This window comes from Lycium ferocissimum, chromosome 11 (genome assembly GCF_029784015.1).
Source record: "Lycium ferocissimum isolate CSIRO_LF1 chromosome 11, AGI_CSIRO_Lferr_CH_V1, whole genome shotgun sequence".
NCBI lineage: Eukaryota > Viridiplantae > Streptophyta > Magnoliopsida > Solanales > Solanaceae > Lycium > Lycium ferocissimum.
Genome location: NC_081352.1, coordinates 8,089,104 through 8,101,995, shown reverse-complemented (window position 1 = coordinate 8,101,995; position 12,892 = coordinate 8,089,104).

Sequence of the window (12,892 nt, the reverse complement as noted above, 5' to 3'; positions counted from 1 at the left end):
TAACTGTGCATATCTGTCTACAAACCTCTACAGGAGTGCATAGCATAATAAGGATGGGACAGGACCCCATCGTACCAATCTGTATACAAAAGGATCATACCAACTGGACTGCAACTCCGGAACAAGTGGAGTACCTCAGTGCATCCGCTGAGAAGGTAGCTTATGAGTCTGAACCGTCTCCCTGTCTACCTGCGGGCATGAACGCAGCGTCCCCAAACAAAAGGACATCAGTATGAATAATATACTGAGTATGTAAGGCACGAATAACAACATAATGAAAATATAAGGATAACATAAGATAAGAAAGTTCAACCTGTACCTCTGAATGCCTCTTAAGGCGGATGTCATGAATGCTTAGCTTTTAAAAAAAAAAAATTCATACATATATAATATAAGTGTTAGTGCTGCGGAACGTGCAGCCCAATCCATATATCATATCATCCCGCTTCCGGGGCATCCTGCGTCCGGGGTATCATTATAACCTGCTCACTGCAGTGATATGCACATCTACGTGCCTGCACGGCCGAATATAGCACGGCGTTGTGTGAGAAAATACATACATATATATAAAGCATGCATGAGAGCCCAATAAAATCTATAAGTCTATCGGAGTGACGTAAGGTCGGTAACTGTTACACCTCAAAAAAATTCCCGTTAACGTACAGTGAATAGGCCAACGAAGAGTACGATGTATACGATGTTTTGGTAAGTAAGAAATAGCATTTGATGACCCTAATCGATATTTCAAAGACATTTAAGGTAAGGGAAGAAAGATGTTAAGGAAATTAAGGTATATGTTATGTGTCGGGCAAGATTAATAAGTATCGAATTAATGATGAGCTAATGATGTTTTGGAGAAGAGTCATAACGTCCCTTAGATTGTTAATGAAGAGTTAAACAAGTGTCAAGAAGGTTCCATAAGGATTGGAAATCAAACGAACGACGGAGAGCATTTCGGGGAAAAGGGGTTATACGACCAACTTATACGGTCTGTATAACATTATACGGCCCGTATAAGGATCCGTATAATACCCAGCAGAGATGATGACTGCTTAGTGGTGAACCAAGACCACTTATACGGGCCGTGCAATGTTCCACGGACCGTATAAGTGTCCGTGGAAGTCCCGACGGACTGATTAAGTTGCAAACATAAATACATGTTCCCATTTCACTAATTTCATTTCCCACACTTCGTCATCTCTCTCAAGACCTCTAGAAGGTTCCACATACTTCATCTACAAGAAAACAAAGGAAATCAAAGATCAAAATCAAAAATTCAAGTGAACCAAGTGTATGAAACACATCAAAGTGCATCCAACCTAAGAAATTCCAAGAGAAGTGAACTAGGGTTTTGGTGCAAGAAGAGTATTGCCACTCAAGGCTCATTCCTACACTATCTAAGGTAATTTTTATGGTATTTTCATGATGTTTGAGGTATTGAAAAGTTAAAACACTTGGATTGTAGAAGGAAATAGGAAATGGGTCATGAATGTATGAATAGTGTATTGTTGAGTAAAAGCTTGGATTGAGTCATGACTATTGAAATGTTGTGATTGTAAATATGTTATGAATGACATTTAGAACATGAGATGAGCATTATAAGTAAGAGAACGTGATAGTGAACTATGATCATGATTATGGAGGAATTGAAGTGAAATTGTGAAATGTGGGTAATGTAAATAAATAGTAATTGTTGTTTATGATATTGTGATTGTTGTTATGAATGTTGGGAGTTCGTATGGAATATGGAGGAAGTTTTATAAATAAAGGAAATGCTGCCTAATTTTCTCTAGCTTTAGTAAGCACGTTCTTATAATTGGTTAGCTAATGTCAATACGAACTCTCTTGAAGGTAAAGACGTGAGCATTAAAGGAGAATGATCAAGCGCTAGAATAGTTAAACGACAAAGGTATGTGAGGCTAGTCCTTTCTTTCTAAGGCATGAATCTTATGGCACGATTTTCCTCCTCCATGAATATTCTATATTCCGGAAAGCTAAGAGTCTATGTTCATGAATAGCCATATGAGATAAGAGATACATTACGAATACGATAATGATGATGATAAGCTTAAGTCTAAAGATTTTGGAGTTCATAATATGATGCCTCTACCAAGCTAATGATGTCAACTATGATCCATCGATATTTTCCTTATGTGCACTCACCTTAAGACGTTAGTCCCTCCAAGGTGAGATATAACGATTATGATCACTCCATAATGCAAATCGAGGGTCTACGACCTTATGTCACCCCGACATAGCATAGTTGTTTCCACGTTCTAATGTATGTTCTAAAGATAAATGTATGATAATGTCTAGCATATGACATGCCTATAAAATGTATAATAATGTTGAGTTTATGATGAGTGTATGACGATGCGATTCCACCGCGCCTAAATGGCCGGGCATGTCACCGCGAAGGCGGGCTGCATACAATTACACCATGCCTAGATGGCCGGGCATGTCACCGCTAAGGCGAGCTGCTATGTTACACCGAGCCTAGAGGGTCGGGCATGACACCACTAGTGGGCGGAGTTTGATGGTTACCGGGATACGAGTTAACGATGATGATGTGTATGTAATATGATGATGTATACGCTATGGTGATACATATGATATGCTCATAAATGATATATGTACGAAATGTATTCACACTTAAAAGTACGCAGGGTATATCTTAATCCCATGCCTTATGATTTCACTATTATGTTCATTTCATTCATGCCTTACATACTCAGTACAATGTTTGTACTGACGTCCGTTTTCTTTGGATGCTGTGTTCATGCCCACAGGTAGACAGGGAGGTGATCCAGACTTATAGGAGCTATTAGCTGACTGAGAGCACTCCATTGTTGCGGAGATGCCATTGATTATTCTTTTGTGTATGTATATATATTTTGGGCATGACGGGGTCCTGTCCCGTCCATATGTCTAGTACTCTAGTAGAGGCTCGTAGATACGTATGTGTGGGTAGTATGGTCTCACGTCAGTATATATATATATGTAGATATATTATTTTAATAGCCAAAGGGCTTATGTATATAAAAGTAAATATGTTTCAAATGGAAATGGGTTTCTATGATTATGAGCATAAGAAATATGAATGACCGCAGGATGAGTAATAGCATGAGTGGTGCTCGACGGTCAGCCCCGGGTACCCGTTATGGCCCTAGTCGGGTCGTGACAAACATGATATCAGAGTGGTTCAGTCCTAGGAAGTGTCTACGAGCCGTGTCTAGTAGAGTCTTATTTATGGTGTGTTGCGCGTCATGCCAATAAACAGGAGGTTACAGGGCATTTAGGAAAAAAATGACCATCTTTCATCTTAAGAGATCGTGCGATAGAGCTGTGTTATAAGATTTTCTCCTTCCTAATAGTGTGCTATGATTTCAAAAATGCCGCCAAAGGGAAAAGCTACAGCCGCCCAAAAGGGCAAGACTACTATAAGAAGGCGGGTAGAAAAAGAGCCGCCAATGAATGTAGAGGAGGGTGAATCACATAATGAGGCTCCATCTAATGCTCTTCCACCCCGCCTATTATGAGAACAAGAAGGGGCTTCAGCTCCACTCCTATGCCTCCTGTCCCTCCACCGGCTACTTCGGGTCAATAAGTGACCGAAGCTATTCACCTTATCGACGCTAGTTGCCGCCTGTGCAGCCGTAGAACGCGGGCTCAAGTGATCGGTCGGCTAGTACCCGAGCCCGTGATTTTATGAGTTTGAATCCTCCGGAGTTCTTCGGGTCAAAGCCGACGAAGATCCACAAGGCTTTATTGGCGAAATATCGAGGACATTAAAGATTATTCATGCCTCCGAGACCGAATCGTGGAGTTGGCATCGTATAGACTCCGGACGTGGCGGTCCTATGGTATAATAATTGGATAGCATCAAGAAAAGAGAATGCGCCTCCTCCCGTTTGGCAAAAATTCGTAGATGCTTTCATCCGCCACTATTTGCCACTCGAGGTCCGACGAGCTAGAGCGGATAGGTTCTTAAATCTAAAGCAAGAAAATATGAGTGATCGGGAGTATAGCCTTCAATTTAATTCTTTGGCTAGGTATGCTCCGACTATGGTGGCCGACATGGGAGATCGGGTGCATAGATTTGTGAGTGGCTTAGGGCCACATTTGTTTAAGGATTGTTTGACGCTTCGTTGCCGACGGGATGGATATTTCCCCGCATTCAAGCTCATGCCCGTAATTTAAAAGGACAACAACATCCACAAAGGGGTGATCGTGATATGGATAGAGGCAAAACAAGAGGGCCGATCTATGGGGTAGGTAGTGATTATAGAGAGAGGACTGGCGGGCCATATCTAGACACTGTGCCGCCGGTGACTAGTGCACTTCCATGATTTACGGGTAGGAGATTTGATCGCTCCATTACTTCGTGACAGGTCGAGTTCGCGAGCCCCGGTTCCCGAAGATTGGGGGTGACTATAGTCGTAGAGAGACCACCGGTTCCCCCGATGCGCTCGGTGTGAAAATTACACTCGGGGCCATGTCGCCAGTGGCACGGATGCTTGCTATATTTATGGACGGGCTGGGACACATGATGCGTGATTGTCCCTCGAGGTATGGTAGAGGTGGGGGATTCGACCCATAGATCGAGCACCGGTTCTTCTTCGGCGCGCCCGGTAGTGCGTACTCCCAATTCCCGGCCAGTGCCGAGGTAGAGGCCGAGGAGGAGCATCTACTTCAGGTGCTATTCAGCCCCGCATGTATGCTTTAGCTGGACGACAGGATCTTGAGTCCTCCCCGATGTGGTTACAGGTGCATTATCTGTATTTTCCCATGATGTGTATGCATTGATAGATCTGGGTTCCACACTATCTTATATTACTCCAAATGTTGCTGATCGTATTGGGGTGAAACCCGAGCCAATTAAACCTTTTGAGGTATCTACTCCGGTTAGTGATCCCGTGATAACTAGACAAGTGTACAAAGATTGTGTGATTGTGATATGCGACCGCCAGACTAAAGCTGATTTAGTTGAGCTGGAAATGTTAGATTTCGATGTGATTATGGGTATGGATTGGTTGGCCTCATGTTATGCTAATGTTGATTGCCGAATGAAAGTAGTTCAATTTCAATTTTCGAGAGAGCCCGTGCTTGAATGGAAGGGTAATACAAGATCTCCAAGAGGTAGGTTTATTTCCTACCTTAAGGCAAGAAAGATGATAGCTAAGGGCTATATTTATCACTTAGTCTGAGTTCAGGACACCGAAGAAAAGTCGCCAACTTTCCAATCCGTTCCATTAGTGAATGAATTTCTGGACGTATTTCCAGATGAACTTCCAGGCCTTCCTCCGGAAAGAGAAATTGATTTCGCTATTGATGTGTTGCCAGATACCAAGCCTATTTCTATTCCTCCTTACCGAATGGCTCCGGCAGAATTGAAGGAGCTAAAGGCACAATTGAAAGATTTGCTTGAGAAGGGGTTTATTAGACCCAGTTCATCACTCTTGGGAGCACCTGTCCTATTTGTAAGAAAGAAAGATGGCTCCCTACGAATGTGCATCAATTATAGGCAGTTGAATAAGGTGACGATAAAGAACAAATATCCTCTTCCAAGGATTGATGATTTATTTGATCAATTACGAGGTGCCAAGTGGTTTTCCAAAATAGACTTGAGGTTGGGTTATCATTAAGTGAGAGTTAGAGAAGAAGATATTCCCAAAACAGCTTTCAAAACGAGATATGGCCATTATGAATTTCGGGTGATGTCATTTGGGTTAACTAATGCTCCGGCCGTGTTCATGAATCTGATGATTAATGTATCCAGGCCTCTCCTGGATCTATTCGTAATAGTATTCATTGATGATATTCTGGTGTACTCTCGCACAAAATCAGAACATGCAGACCATTTACGTATTGTTCTTAGAATTCTTCGGACTCGAGAATTGTATGCAAAATTTTCAAAGTGCGAGTTTTGGTTGAATTCTGTGACAGTCCTGGGTCATGTTATTTCAGATGATGACATTCGAGTTAATACTCAAAAAATTGAAGCTGCAAAGACTTGGCCAAGGCCTACGACGCCTACAGAAGTTTGTAGTTTTCTGGGATTGGCAGGTTACTATAGAAGGTTCGTAGAGGGATTTTCATCTATTTCAGCCCCATTGACAAAGCTAACCCGTGTCGGGCTAAATTTCAGTAGAATGATGCTTGTGAGCGTAGCTTCCAAGAGTTGAAGGACAGATTAACCTCAGCTCCCGTCTTGACACTCCCAGAAGGGCCGGATGGTTATGTTGTGTACTGTGATGCTTCTAGTGTTGGGTTAGGATACGTGTTAATGTAGCATGGTAAAGTCATTGCTTATGCTTCGAGGGCATGCGGGAAACATGAAAAGAACTACCCGACTCATGATCTCGGGTGGGTATACCGTTATACATGCATTAAAGATGTGGAGACATTACTTGTATGGTGTGCATGTTGATATCTATACAGATCACAAGAGCCTCCAATATATTTTCAAACAGAAGGAATTGAATCTGCGGCAAAGGCGGTGGTTAGAATTATTGAAAGATTACAATGTGAATATCTTATACCACCCCGGAAAGGTAAATGTAGTTACTGATGCGCTTAGCCGCCGATCAATGGGTAGCTTATGTGAAGTTCCTCCTGAGAAGAAATAATTGATTCATGAGCTCCACCAACTAGCTAATCTTGAAGTACATCTGATTGATTCAGGTGGTGCAGGAGTTAGTGTTAATAATCCCAGCGCTTATCCTTGAACATGGAAGTAAAAGAGCAGCAATATGAAGATCCTCAATTGAGCCATTATAGAGACACATTTTATGAAAAAGAAAAGTCTCCTTTTGAAACTTCTATAGAGGGAGTTCTTAGATACCGAGGCAGGATATGTGTTCCGAATGCTGCAGAATTGCGTCGTCGAATTCTAGAAGAAGCTCATTATTCTCGGTATTCTATTCACCCAGGTGCAACGAAGATGTATCATGATCTCAAGTTGATATATTGGTGGGATGGCATGAAGAAAGACATAGCAGAATTTGTAGCTCAATGTCCAAATTGCTAGCAAGTAAAGATCGAACATCAAAATCCAGGAGGATTATTGCAAGCAATGGAGATTCCTATTTGGAAATGGGAAGTGATCAATATGGATTTTATTGTGGGGTTACCCCGTTCCCGAAGCAAGTATGATTCCATATGGGTGATCGTGGACAGACTCACGAAAGCAGCTCATTTTCTTCCCGTCAGAACCAAATACTCAGCAGAAGATTATGCAAGGTTGTATCTCAAGGAGATTATGAGGCTTCATAGTGTTCCGATATCCATTATTACAGACAGAGGAGCACAATTTACAGCTAAGTTCTAGAAATCCTTCCAAGAAGGTCTAGGTACTCAAGTAAAGCTCAGCACGGCATTTCATCCGCAAACTGATGGACAAGCCGAACGTACTATTCAGACCTTGGAGGATATGCTACGAGCATGCGTTCTAGATTTCGGTGGTAGTTGGGATGACCACTTACCCCTTATTGAGCTTGCATATAATAATAGCTACTATTCCAGTATTCAAATGGCTCCGTGAGAAGCTTTATATGGGAGAAAGTGCAGGTCTCCAATTGGATGGTTTGAAATAGGAGAAGTACAACTAATAGGCCCTGGGTTGATTCAACAAGCAGTAGAAAAAGTCAAGGTGATCCGAGATCGATTGCTAACAGCCCAAAGTAGCCAAAAATCTTATGCGGACAACCGCTGGCGAGACTTAGAATTTCAAGTTGATGATTGGGTATTTTTGAAGGTGTCGCCAATGAAAGGTGTAATGAGGTTTGGTAAGAAAGGAAAGTTAAGTCCTCGATACGTCGGTCCCTATAAGATTATCCGCAAGGTGGATCAAGTAGCTTATGAATTAGACTTGCCTCCAGAACTTGAAACAGTCCATCCAGTTTTCCATGTCTCCATGCTCCGCAAGTGTGTTGGAGATCCTACGAATATTGTTCCAATAGATGATATCCAAGTGACAGAAAAGCTAGCTTATGAAGAAGTGCCCATTACCATATTAGATATGCAAGTACGGAGACTCCGAAATAAGGAAGTGGCGTCAGTTAAGGTCTTATGGCGAAATAACAACCGAGAAGAGATGACTTGGGAGGCAGAAGAGAAGATGAAATCCACATACCCGCACTTGTTTCAGTCCCCGGAAGAGATCCATGATGAGACATCGAGATTATGAGGTATGTATGTTTTTCTTTTATGCATATGGGTCGTGTGTGGCCAATTTATATTGCTATTGTGTTGTGGCCCTGTGAGGCAATATTATTATGGGTTGTTGCGACAGGATGGTAGTGTCATATTACAGGGAAGACTCTGGCGAAATTTTTATAGAATCCCCCGTGGGGGAAGAATGTTACACCTCGAAAAAATTTCGGTTAACGTACAGTGAATAGGAAAATGAAGGGTACGACGTATACGATATTTTGATAAGTAAGAAATAGCATTTGATGACCCTAATCGAGATTTCAAAGACGTTTAAGGTAAGGGAAGAAAGTTGTTAAGGAAAGTAAGGTATATGTTATGTGTCGGGCAAGATTTATGAGTATCGAATTAATGATGAGTTAATGATGTTTTGGAGAAGAGTCATAACGTCCCTTAGATTGTTAATGAAGTGTTAAACAAGTTTCAAGAAGGTTCCATAAAGATTGGAGATCAAACGAACAACGGAGAGCATTTCGAGGAAAAGGGGTTATACGACCAACTTATACGGTCCGTATAACATTATACGGCCCGTATAAGAGTCCATATAACACCCAACAGAGATGATGACTGCTTAGTGGTGAACCACGACCACTTATACGGGCCGTGCAATGTTCCACGGACCGTATAAGTGTCCGTGGAAGTCCCGACGGACTGATTAAGTTGCAAACATAAATACATGTTCCCACTTCACTAATTTCATTTCCCACACTTCTTCATCTCTCTCAAGACCTCTAGAAGGTTCCACATACTTCATCTACAAGAAAACAAAGGAAATCAATGATCAATATCAATAATTCAAGTGAACCAAGTGTATGAAACACATCAAAGTTCATCCAAGCCAAGAAATTCCAAGAGAAGTGAACTAGGGTTTTGGTGCAAGAAGAGTATTGCCACTCAAGGCTCATTCATACACTATATAAGGTAAGTTTTATGGTATTTTCATGATGTTTAAGGTATTGAAAAGTTGAAACACTTGGATTGTAGAAGGAAATAGGAAAATGGGTCATGAATGTATGAATAGTGTCATTGTTGAGTAAAAGCATGGATTGAGTCATGATTATTGAAATGTTATGATTGTAAGTATGTTATGAATAACATTTAGAACATGATATGAGCATTATAAGTAAGAGAACGTGATAGTGAACTATGATCATGATTATGGAGGAATTGAAGTGAAATTGGGAAATGTGGGTAATGTAAATGAATGGTAATTGTTGTTTATGATATTGTGATTGTTGTTATGAATGTTGGGAGTTGGTATGGAATATGGAGGAAGTTGTATAAACAAAGGAAATGTTGCCCAATTTTCTCTAGCTTTAGTAAGCACGTTCTTATAATTGTTTAGCTAATGTCAATATGAACTCTCTTGAAGGTAAAGACGTGAGCATTAAAGGAGAACGATCAAGCGCTAGAATAGTTAAACGACAAAGGTATGTGAGGCTAGTCCTTTCTTTCTAAGGCATGAATCTTATGGCATGATTTTCCTCCTTCTCCATGAATCTTCTATATTCCGGAAAGCTAAGAGTCTATGTTCATGAATAGCCATATGAGATAAGAGATACATTACGAATACGATAATGATGATGATAAGCTTAAGTCTAAAGATTTTAGAGTTGATAATATGATGCCTCTACCAAGCTAATGATGTCAACTATGATCCATCGATGTTTTCCTTATGTGCACTCACCTTAAGACGTTAGTCCCTCCAAGGTGAGATATAACGATTATGATCACTCCATAATGCAAATCAGGGGTCTACGACCTTATGTCACCCCGACATAGCCATAGTTGTTTCCAAGTTCTAATGTATGTTCTAAAGATAAATGTATGATGATGTCTAGCTTATGACATGCCTATGAAATGTATAATAATGTTGAGTTTATGATGAATGTATGATGATGCGATTCCACCACGCCTAAATGGCCGAGCATGTCACCGCGAAGGCGGACTGCATACGATTACACCGTGCCTAGATGGCCGGGCATGTCACCGCTAAGGCGGGCTGCTATGTTTACACTAAGCCTAGAGGGCCGGGCATGACACCACTAGTGAGCGGCGTTTGATGGTTACCCGGACGCTGGTTAACGATGATGATGTGTATGTAATATGATGATGTATACGCTATGGTGATACATATGATATGCTCATGTATGATATATGTATGAAATGTATTCACACTTAAAAGTACGCAGGTTATATCTTCATCATATGCCTTATGATTTCACTATTATGTTCATTTCATTCATGTCTTACATACTCAGTACAATGTTCGTACTGACGTCCGTTTTCTTTAGACGCTGTGTTCATGCCCATGGTGAAGACAGGAGGTGATCCGGACTTATAGGAGCTATTAGGCGATCGAGAGCACTCCATTGTTCCGGAGGTTCCATTGATTATTCTTTTGTGTGTGTGTGTGTGTATATATATATATATATATATATATATATATGTTGTGCATGACAGGGTCCTGTCCCATCCATATGTCTAGTACTCTAGTAGAGGCTCGTAGATACGTATGTGTAGGTAGTATGGTCTCACAGTTTCTCATTGTATATATATGTATATATATTATTTTGATAACCGAAGGGCTTATGTATATAAAAGTAAATATGTTTCAAATGGAAAAGGGTTTCTATGATTATGAGCATAAGAAATATGAATGATCGCAGGATGAGTAATAGCATGAGTGGTGCTCGGCGGTCAGCCCCAGGTACCCGTCATGGCCCTAGTCGGGTCGTGACAGTAACCTCCAATTATCATTATGGAATCATCATCATTGCTATATCTCACCTTGAAAGAACAATTACCATAAGGTGAGATCAACAATAATGAATAAAATCAATAATCATGAAACAAGCTCAATAATATCATAATGACATCAAAAACTATAAGTTTTGGCATCTCTAGAAATGGAATCATCATCATTATGGAGAACACTTATCAATAATATCATAAGAACCTGGAGAATCATGAGTTTCTAGCATTTTTAGGAATAAGAATATTATGGATATCGTGTGTAGGTTCACAACAAAGGAATCATGCCTTAAGAAAGAAAGGGACGGCCTTAACATACCTCAAGTAGTCCAAGCAATCCAACAATCAAGCTAATTACAACTAGTACATCAATCCTATAACAAGGAACACATATACAAGCTAAGATGGCGCTAGTATATCACGTATATCAACGATAGCTTGATTCTTAAGTAAATTGGGCAGCATTTCCCCTTACTCTCCAATCACCCCAACATATACAACAATCCCACAATAACAATAACAAGCTTACAAAAATCCTTAAATACTCCTTTCACTGCCCATACAAAGAATATACACCAAACAACCCAAAGTATACCAATATACAATAACAATATACACTTCCTTTCTTCCAAATTAAGGAGCATAATCTCATCAACATCAAAAACATTAGATATTATCCATATACATGGAAATTGGCTCAACAACACAGCCACAACATGCTCAAAACAGTCCATGAACTCAACAACTACAACACAACCCTTTATGACCTTTTCTCCATAACTATTTTCAATTTTAAGACTTGCTAAACCTTCAAATCAACTCAACAGAAGAGACAAGATGAAGAACATACCTTATACTTGAAGAACTTCAACTCACACAACTTTTTTCAAGACAAAGGTCATCACAACTCCAAGTATAAGCAAGAACAACCACCTTTTATAAACTAGTTGTGGATTTGAAGTTTGATCTTCTCTTAAAATAACTTAGGATGTTTATGGAGGGTTTAGGATGGTTGAGAGAGAGTGGGAAGGGTCTAGAAGGTCTGATTTTGGTGATAAAATGAACCAAAGGTCGTGCCCCTCTTATTTATAATCAAGAAATAAGTCTCCACCGCCTCAATTCGACGGCAACATCGACGGACCATCAACATGTCGACGGTTCGTCAATGTGCAACCATCGAATTACAAGAGAAATCGTACAATTTTGTACGGGCTGTTTCTTCCACTGTACGTCTCGGATTTGTGATCTGTTAGTTGTATTGGAAAGAAGAATCTCTGAACTTCAATTTAGATAGGTTATGCATTCCATAACTCCTCGTATTCTAGGAGACATACCTCTCTCAAGTTGACCCAAAAATTCTATCCGGAATTTTGCCAAGTTTTCCCAAAATTTCAACAAACTTAATTCCTTCACTTCGCTTGATCCCAGAACCTTTAGACACTTGCTTAGCACTTGTTAAGAGTACTCCTTAACCTTGTAAGGGTTCCATGATCTCTCCGTTAGTTTACTCACAGCGCAAACGACGCGAAAATATTCGAGGTGTAACAGGATATAATGAATATGTTGCCGAGACACTGAATAATGAGTTAGCTCAGTTAGAATTTCATATATGGAAATGTTGATACTTTTTAAATCTAATTGCTACTTTGAATTGAATTTTAATATATATTTGACCTTTGGTTGACTCTTTAGATATTTTTGATGGATCTTTAGTGTTGAATTTGTTGTTTGTAATTGGTATTTAGTATGTTTTTTATGTTGCAGCACTTTTGTAATTGATTTGGCAACATTTATTTTTGGTTTGTAGTTGGATATTGAATTGCATTTGTTTTAGCAGGTGGCCTGCAGAAATTGCAACGACCTGCATTTGTTTATTTTTGTAGATAACCGATGGACTATGTCGGTTAGTCAATCGATATTCTGCAAA